This window comes from Gigantopelta aegis, chromosome 8 (assembly GCF_016097555.1).
Source record: "Gigantopelta aegis isolate Gae_Host chromosome 8, Gae_host_genome, whole genome shotgun sequence".
Taxonomy (NCBI): Eukaryota; Metazoa; Mollusca; class Gastropoda; order Neomphalida; family Peltospiridae; genus Gigantopelta; species Gigantopelta aegis.
This window is the reverse complement of record NC_054706.1, coordinates 29,766,052-29,775,782: the sequence shown is the minus strand read 5'-3', so window position 1 is coordinate 29,775,782 and position 9,731 is coordinate 29,766,052.

Genomic DNA, 9,731 nt, shown 5'->3' with positions numbered 1-9,731 from the left:
AATATAAAAGATCCTCTGCTATTAATGGAAAAATCTACCATGTTTCCTAACCAGAGTACTCTGATCGTAAGCTTACTAAGAGTGCAAGACGGACATTTCGACAGTTAGGCCAAAAAAAGAGTGTCTCTGGTCAGATCAATGTTCCAGAATTGATGCAGAGGTGTGGTTCTGTTTTTTCTTTCTTCTTTTTTTAAAAGCATAAATTGCACAGAAAAGGTGGGTAGGCCTATACTAAAAAAAAGGGGCATATTTAAATTGAATTCAGAATGCACATCCTAGTTCATGCGCGATGGCATTTTGGCTCCAAAAGCGGTTTTACGTCTGAGCAAGAAATAAAAGCCCGGCAAAAATTGACATAATACTGCGGGAAATAAAAATAAAATATTGGCGCGTGAGGCAAATCGACGCGCGCGCTAACCAGAGACCAGAATTTTATTTTGTTTGGCCTTATCATTATAATCTGTCAAATCTAGTCCATCTTGCTCTCATACGGTCAGAGCACTCGGACTACAGGTTTCCTACCTATGGTATAATTACCAAATGTTTGACATCAAATTGCCGATGCTAAATAAATAAATGTGCTCTAGTGCGCAAAACAAATCAAACTTTAACGTTTTAATTTTTCTTGCAATGCATAGATACAAAGTCTGATAATGCAGAGATGGATGCAGGTTTTCTCTAGGGAGGGGTGCAGCTTTAAAAACGAGTACCTATAGAAGTCCAAAGTGCACATGATTTTCAGAGTATTTCGAAGTTCTGGGAGGGGTGCACACTCCCAAAACCCACCCACCGAATCTGCGTCTTTGTTAGTTACCGAGGCGGGACGTAGCCCAGTGGTAAAGCGCTCGCTTGATGCGCGGTACGTTTGGGATCGATCCCCGTCAGCGGGCCCATTGGGCTATTTCTCGTTCCAGCCAGTGCACCACGACTGGAATATTAAAGGCCGTGGTATGTGCTATCCTGTCTGTGGGATGGTGCATATAAAAGACCCCTTGCTGCATTTAAAAAAAAATGTAGCGAGTTTCTTCTGTTGACTAAGAGTCAGAATTACCAAATGTTTGATATCCAATAGCCGATGATTAATTAATCAGTGTGCTCTAGTGGTGTCGTGAAACAAAACAAACTTTGTTAGTTACGTGTCATGTCAACACCAGCATGAATACCTTTAATTTAAAAGGTACACAGATGATATGAATAGATATGTTAATACTGTAGTTTGCAGTTGTTTCTGAGAACTACAAAAATATATTATGATAAAAGGAATATGCCAGATATTGCATTACATCCACTCACCAAATATCATTTGGAAAAGCGAATCGTACTGGTGTCTGGCGTGCAGGTGTGCACCGAACCATAACTAATTATGTAGGCTGTGTGTCCGAGACAATTAGCTGTTCTTCCGTACGTATCCAACTTGCAGGTAGAGTTTTAGTAATTAACAGAAGTAAAAATTTCACTTTGCTCTGAAGATATATTCAGTTTAGTGGATAGAATGGCACACCGTCAGAAAAGCTCATATTATTGTTTTGCTAAATTTTCATTCATTCATTTATTCATCCATTCGTTAGTTCGTTCGTTTGTTCGTTCTCTGGTTCATTCATTAGTTGTGGTATGTTCTGTAATTGCTGTAGCAAGTTTCTTTTCTAAAGTATCATGGGCGTACATAGGGGGGGGGGTTCGATGGGTTCGACCGACCCCCCCCCCCCCCCCCCCCCGAAATCGCTTTTTTATAATTTAATATATCTGTCATTGATATCTGACATTATTATATTTACTCAACATAGAAATATATGCCCAATATCTCTGCAATCTATTTTGGAACCCCCCTTTTCAAAATCCTATGTATTGGAACCCCCTTTTCAAAATCCTATGTACGCCCATGAGTATTTATTACAATATTTGTAATTATTAAACTGTTCTGGGACAACATTAACTTCCATATACTCGTCTTACATTGATTCAGTTATTCGTCCTTTTATTTATTCTTTCATTCACTCACTCACTCATTCAGTTAGGTTAATAATAGCCCGAGTACTCTGACTGTAAGAGAGCTAGATGGACATTTGGACATAAATACGCTCTCATTACAGTCAGAGACCAAGCTATGTATTTGTTTGGCAATTCCTGACAACCAAAAAGTTGGCAAAGATTTCCGCTCTAATACCACAACAATCCTATGTTTGACGTGAGATACCTTTACATCGATCATTTTCGAGTTAACTGATTTAAAAAAAATCCACATATTAATCACTAATACACATACTACAGAAAGAAATCCGACAGCACCCACATTCAGCTACGCTTCGTGACATTCCGTCGCAAGAATTACAAAGCTCGGTGACCTATTTCGTGACGTAGATCACGTGATCGCCCACTGGGCGATTCCGCCTTGTGCAGCAGTTACAGGGGCCGTCTCTTACCAAGCGACGTTACAAATGGAAGAGTTGGCTAATGGTTTCCTCTCTAACACAGTGATAAAATTACTAAATATTTGACATCCAATAGCCGATGATTAATGAATTATTGTGCTGTAGTGGTGTCGTTACACAAAACAAACTTTTTTTGGTGATTGTCAGGCACTTGTCGTTTTGAGACGGCCCCTGGAAGACGGAATGGCTGAGTGGGCGATCATGTGACGCATCGTCACGATATAGGTCGGCGAACTTAGAATTCTGCTGTCCGGAGTTTGCCGAAGCGTAGCTGAATGTGGGTGCTGTCGGGTTTCTTTCTGTAGTGTGTGTATTAGTGATTAATATCTGAATTTCTTTTAATCAATCAACTCGAAAATGATCGATGTAAAGGTATTTGACGTCAAATATAGGATTGTTATGGTATTAGAGCGAAAATCTTTGCCAACTTAGTACTCGGGCTAGGTTAATAAATAGGCATCTTTCTTCAGAAACTAATCCACTGTCATTATTACAATATTTGTAATGATTAAAAAATGTTCTGGGGTGGTATTAAACTTTCCATCCATGCGTTCATTATTTCAATCATTCGTTTATTCATTCATTCATCCATCCATCCATTCATTCACTCATGCATTCATCCATCCATTCATTCATTCTTTCATTTATTTGTTCATTCATCCATCCATTTATTCATTCATTCGGTCATTCGTTCGTTCGTTCGTCCATCCATCCATTCATTCATTCATGTTTTCATTCATTCGTTCATTCATTCGTTCGTTCGTTTGTTCGTCCATCCATCCATCCATTCATTCATTCATTTTTTCGTTCGTTCGTTTGTTCCAGCCATCCATCCATCCATTCATCCATCCATCCATCCATCCATCCATCCATCCATCCATCCATCCATCCATCCATCCATCCATCCATCCATCCATTCATTCATTCATTTGTTCGTTCGTTCGTTCGTCCATCCATCCAGCCAGTCAGCCACCCATCCATCCATTCATCTATCCATTCATCCATCTACCCATCCATCCATCCATCCATCCATTCGTTCATTCATTCATTCATTCATTCATTCAATTAGGTAAGCAAACGGACATCTCCTGGTCATTACTGAGACAATTAGAAAGCTAAATGAGTCTATTCCATTTTCCCGTAGACGCAGACAAGGGGTTATTTAGCGCGTATCACCACTGATATTTACTGTCAATCTTGGCACAATTATCTAACCAAAAAAAAAACAGAAGGCTTTTCCATCAGATGATGTCAAAGCGAGATAACTAGCAGTGACGGGTTCTGGTCTACAGGGCAAGTTTTTTTTCTTCTCCGTAATAACAGGAAATTTCCAAAGCATCATACACGCGTAATAATCATTATATTATGTATAATTAATTTGATTACAAAATCAATAGACCAAAGCCGTGTTTCCGCAGTGTTGGAAGGAAAACATATCTAGGAGGGGAGGGGAGGGGAGGCGGGACGTAGCCCAGTGGTACAGCGCTCGCTTCATTCGCGGTCGGTCTGGGATCGATCCCCGTCGGTGGACCCATTGGGCCATTTATCGTTCCAGCCAGTGCACCACGACTGGTATATCAAAGGCCGTGGTATGTGTTATCCTGTGTGTTGGATGGTGCATATAAAAGATCCCTTGCTGCTAATCAAAAAGAGTAGCCCATGAAGTGGCGACAGCGGGTTTTCTCTCTCAATATCTAAGTGGTCCTTAACCACATGTCTGACGCCATATAACCGTAAATAAAATGTGTTGAGTGCGTCGTTAAATTAAACATTTCCTTTCTTCATTATTGCAGGTTGAATCCACTATATTTTCTCATCAGCAGCAAGGGATCTCTATATACTATGTAGTCCCAAAGGCAGGCCAGCACAATATGTCACGACTTTCATATACCAGTCGGGGGTATTGGTTAAGACGGCGGGGGAAGGAGCAATAAGTCCGACAAGGAGGTTCGATCCTATACACGGGTACAAACAATATACATGTATACTACATGAGCAATCAATCGTGACAGAAGTATGGCTAGTGAAGAATATAAATAGACAATTGAAGCGTGATATATTAATAAATTATCCAGTTACAAAATTTCTGTACTTAAAGGCTTTGACCAAATATTTTCCAAGATTACAAAGCACTTTTACATTTTAACAGTTAAAGCCTGAATGTCCAGGAATATACACGATCCAATGAAGCTCCGATTGCTCAAGAATTTTCGATTTTTTTTTGTATATGATTCGGCTTCTTTCCCGAGCTGCGTACGATTGCTGCAAAAACTAATACGATACCACTACCACCTTGAACCCGATTCATTACGAATCGGGACGACCTACTACGTGTCCCCTAGGATGCCTTCCCGAATACGCTACGAATCATGACGATTAATGCGAAACGCGTCAAGAATTACTACGAAACGCCTACGAATCCGCACGACTGTTACACGAATCAGTACGACTGCCTCAAGAACCAGTACGACTGTCGCAAGACGCCTATATGAAAGCTGCCGAACAGGCCAGATTTCATTCGAGACGTTCTGCCTGCAAGCAGTGAACATCACCATGCCGCTCTTCAAGAAGTCAGCAACCGATCGCAAGGGACGAGGGAAGAGCCAGCGTACCCGTGGAGAACCAGAGGCAGAGCGAGAGCCATAGAGTCGTACGAATACCCCACGTTTAACCACGAATATCCCGAATGCGTCTACGAACATACTACGATTACGCACGATCCCTTGTACAAATCTATATTACCGTACACACATTTTGAAGTGGTTGGAAGATCAACATCATCTTCAGGATGAGCTGACAACTATGATAAATCATTTGTGTGATGCACATAGAAAATATGCACTGAGTATTACACAAATAGCACTGATATCTGTAAAGCTGCAATGTTTATTGCGAGTCATGCCAGTTTTTTTATTTGGTATCATTCTGTTCTTTAAGTACAGAGTGCAAGACAATCAATTTATTTATAAAAAAATTCTTTGGAAATAAAGAATAGAATATAGTCACTGCATAGATCAACCCTATTAACAATTGCAATATGTAGGTGCTTATATCACGCAAAATGCTTTACTGATTCCATAGACTAGTGAAGATGCACGACGTTTCTAATGAACGTTTTACTTCTCACAATAACAAATACATACATGTAGTTTAGTGCACCTCCTGTCGGGCTTATTTTAGGCATACACATCTAGTGCCACATCCACTTAAGACTCAAGATTGCAACAACACCGCAGTCTTTGAGGGTAATAGGTTTGGTACTGCATATAGGAACTCAAGACTGGCTTTATCAAGACACCATCCCACACCTCTGGAGTAGATGCAATTTATTCATTCAGTTCACTGGTGAACCCTATTCCAGCTTGATAGGTGCTAGGTGCTGTAATAGGGAATCCTAGATTTGATAAAGACGCGGGTGTTAGGTAAAGCCACTGGTCTTATCGGGGTAACAGTTCCATGCACCCCGTGTGGTCCCCTTGCCAGTTTTAAAACAATAAGCAGAGGTAGTACATATATTACATCCTGCTAAGCTGTGGAAAAGAATCAAGGACAGGTATTTTTCTTTAATCATGACGTCATATATACCATTCATGTGATGGTATCTAAAGTATTTACCTGTACCACAGGCAACCCATATTCTCACATTTGTTTTACCCAAGGTAAACAAATGATGGAACTTACCAATTTGGGACGATATATACATTTTTGTCAACAGTTTGCACAAGAGAGTTGGTACAGCCGTTCATAATAACGCGCTGCACGTGATTTAAGTGTGGTGTCTGATTCCTCGTAGTCACATGGTAGCATTGAACGAACATTTGCTCGAAGAATAACTGTTGCATCAAACGTAATGGTTATTTCCTTTGAAATCAGAGCTGCCAGACTTAATCAAAACTCACTGATATAAGGTGTAGGGATAACGAATTTAAGTTTTTGGTCACTTGTATTCTTTCTATGATAAAGACAATTTGCAAGAAGTTATAAAAGTGTGACGGTACATGCTCTTAATTTTTGTTTTCGCCTGTGGCGATATTAATTGTTTTAGAAGGCCGTGTGCAGTTCCAAATTGCACTTAGTCAGGTGGGCAACTTGTTACGTAATACTTCTGCGCGACGGTCCTCGATCGGTTCGTCTAATACACACCCAGAGCATGTGTGGAGGCCATGTGGCTAGTGGTTACGTAATATCTCCGGTAGTGCTGTTTATGGCCAGGGGATTGCTCGCGGAATGGCGACAGCCAGTCTGACGATCAGAGAAAATATACCGACTCTGGGAGAGGTGGAATATCAGATGATACGTGAGGTACCGCCTTGTACCCCCAGGCGATTTTCTGATTTTATAATAAATAGCTAGGGTTTAGAGATATCTGTGAGAACCAAAAAGGAAGGTTTCCCGGGAACGTTGTCCGTTTGGACTTTGGTAAATATTTTATTTCTGCTCTGTTGTATAACCTTGATGTGATTGATGTGACTTTAAATATTTTAATACTGTATTATACCAATATTCTTTAGACAGTGTCTTCGGTCATCTGACGAAGTAAATCGTAGTCTTACTGTTCTATATGTATACGAGTATTTGGTAATATAAAGCTTAGACAGTCATCCTAGAGGACCTAGGTAAACTGTAGGTTATTGTCTTTATTGTGATAAGTACCAGTATTAATTCTGTATTACAAGGTTATTGAATAAGTAGTTAGGGTTAATTAAAAATTAACCAGTTAGGAATAGAGCTGTAATTCCTTTATTAATTAAGTTCCCCTGGAAGCGTTTCTCAATTATCACACGTGTGGGTGTTGTGTTACGGTGAAGTGATTAGCATATTGTGTAAACTAGACACCTAGAGATTAACTAATTAAGTGATCAGTTCTGGGTTGTTATTATTGTTGTTATTAATTAACTACTGCGGCAGTACATTTGTCAGCGTAGGTTAATACAGATTCCAAAGTGTATTGTGTTTTGTTGTGTTTTCTAGTGAACTAAACGTGCTATAATAATATATACTTTATATAAGATCGTATATCTGATCATACCTAGAGACGAGCCAAAGCGGGTATATACTGCCTGTTACAGAGAGATCTAATAGAGATATACAGTTAGGAGAGATATTTGGACAATCGTGTTTTATTCAGTTACGGGTATTATAGAATCCCCGTGACAAAACGTATATACCCTTTACTGTTATCTATAGACAAAATTCATGTGATGATGCAATGATGATCAAATCCAAGATGGCATCCATTTTTGGCAGAAAAACGAAAATATTGTTTACTGGTTAGCTCAAGTCATTCTAAATCATCATTTTTATTAAACTGCTCATAATACAATGTTATTTATCTCTATTACAGATTAAAACAATTTTGTCTTAATTTTCAGTGTAATTAAATCTGTAGTGACATGGGTTGAAATCCTTATGATGACGATAAGCTCTCACATTGTTATGCACCAATTATAACACATTTAATTTTTTCGTCAATTCTGGTCTTCCTATGGTGATGAACATTGGCAAACAATTACAAAACTGATTACCCTTTATTAAAGTACATCAGGCAGTTTCATGTGATATGATGTTCGGATGAATTACGAGATGACATCCATTCTGGTATGCTTGTAAAAAAAAAGTTATTTATCTCTATTACAGATCCTAACAATTTGATATAAATGTTTAGGTTTCGAATCCTGATGATGATACTATTTGACTGTAAAATTGTCTTCAACCTTTTCATGCATCATAAAGTGCTAAATTTTAGTCACTTCTGGTCTTTCTGTGACTGAAATTTGGCAACAAGTGAATACCCTACCTGCAGCGTATCAATCGACATAAATGCCACGGATATAAATACTACCACCCCTCACATTTAAAGTGAATCAGAAAAAATTGGGGGTCAAGCTGCTCCTTTCTGAGATAACGGGTAACGTCTATGACTACCCTAGTTCCGCACAAAATTCGACTACTTTTTTTTACAGGTACCCCATACATGTTTCAAGCACACGGCTACATGACACATTGGTACTAGATGAAATAAAATTGCATATTTTTTTTACCCGGATGAAACTATTATGTTTTACAACCAACACACTCACATTTATAACCAATCACAGGACTTGTGGTGTTCACTTCTCTATCAAAAGTTCGGTGCACCTCGAACTTTGACCCAGCCGGAAGTTATTTGGTTTAGTACTAACTATACTGTTGTATGTGTTTGAAACCGATATCCTAAAACCATCCTGATAAATCCAAAATGGCGTCCATGTTGGCTGACAAAAACGAAAAAATAGTCAGCTGACAACGTCTAACTCATTCAAAACAACTGCCCAGGTTCGTTTCGCATAGGAGCGTCGGGTTTCTTCGTGTAGCGTTGGTACTGGTTAACATCATGTAAGTTTAATGTTATGACATAATCAAACTAAAGCTCCGTGGCATCAAATATAGTGGAAAAAAGGTGTATTTTAGACCGTAGTTTGCAATCATTTGGTTGTCGAAAATTGCCAAACAAAAAGTAAAGTTTGTTTTATTTAACGATGCCACTAGAGCACATTAATTTTTTATCGTATCATCGGCTATTGGACGTCAAACATATGGTCATTCTAACACTGGGTTTTTTAGTGGAAACCCGCTGTCGCCACATAGGCTACTCCTTTACGACAGGCAGCAAGGGATCTTTTATTTGCGCGTCCCACAGGCAGGATAGCACAAACCATGGCCTTTATTGAACCAGTTATGGATCACTGGTCGGTGCAAGTGGTTTACACCTACCCATTGAGCCTTGCGGAGCACTCACTCAGGGTTTGGAGTCGGTATCTGGATTAAAAAGCCCATGCCTCAACTGGGATCCGAACCCAGTACCTACCAGCCTGTAAACAGATGGCCTAACCACGATGCCACCGAGGCTGGTAAAATTGCCAAACATTACATAGACGTTCCTCTAGCCTTACCCCACATATCAATATCAATAAGGGGTTGGGCTGGAGGTGGCTCGAGCTAAGTTTATTTATGATAAAATGGTTAAATAAAGAAGTTACTTTTTCAGCCATCAATAATTGTTTATTTAACGAATGGTTGACAGAAAAAGACTCCATCATATGCGATCATGTGGGATAGAAAAAGTACACTTCGGTGGTGGAAATTTCGACCCTGGGGCTCGGCAAGCCTCGTTCCAGGTCGAAATTTCCACCACTTCGTGTGTACTTTTTCTATTTCACATGACCGCATATGATGGAGTCTATTATTCTGACACGAGTCTCAAGAAAATCAATCCTTGGGACGAGCTTAAAAATAAAACACAAATTCATGTTTGGCAGACGA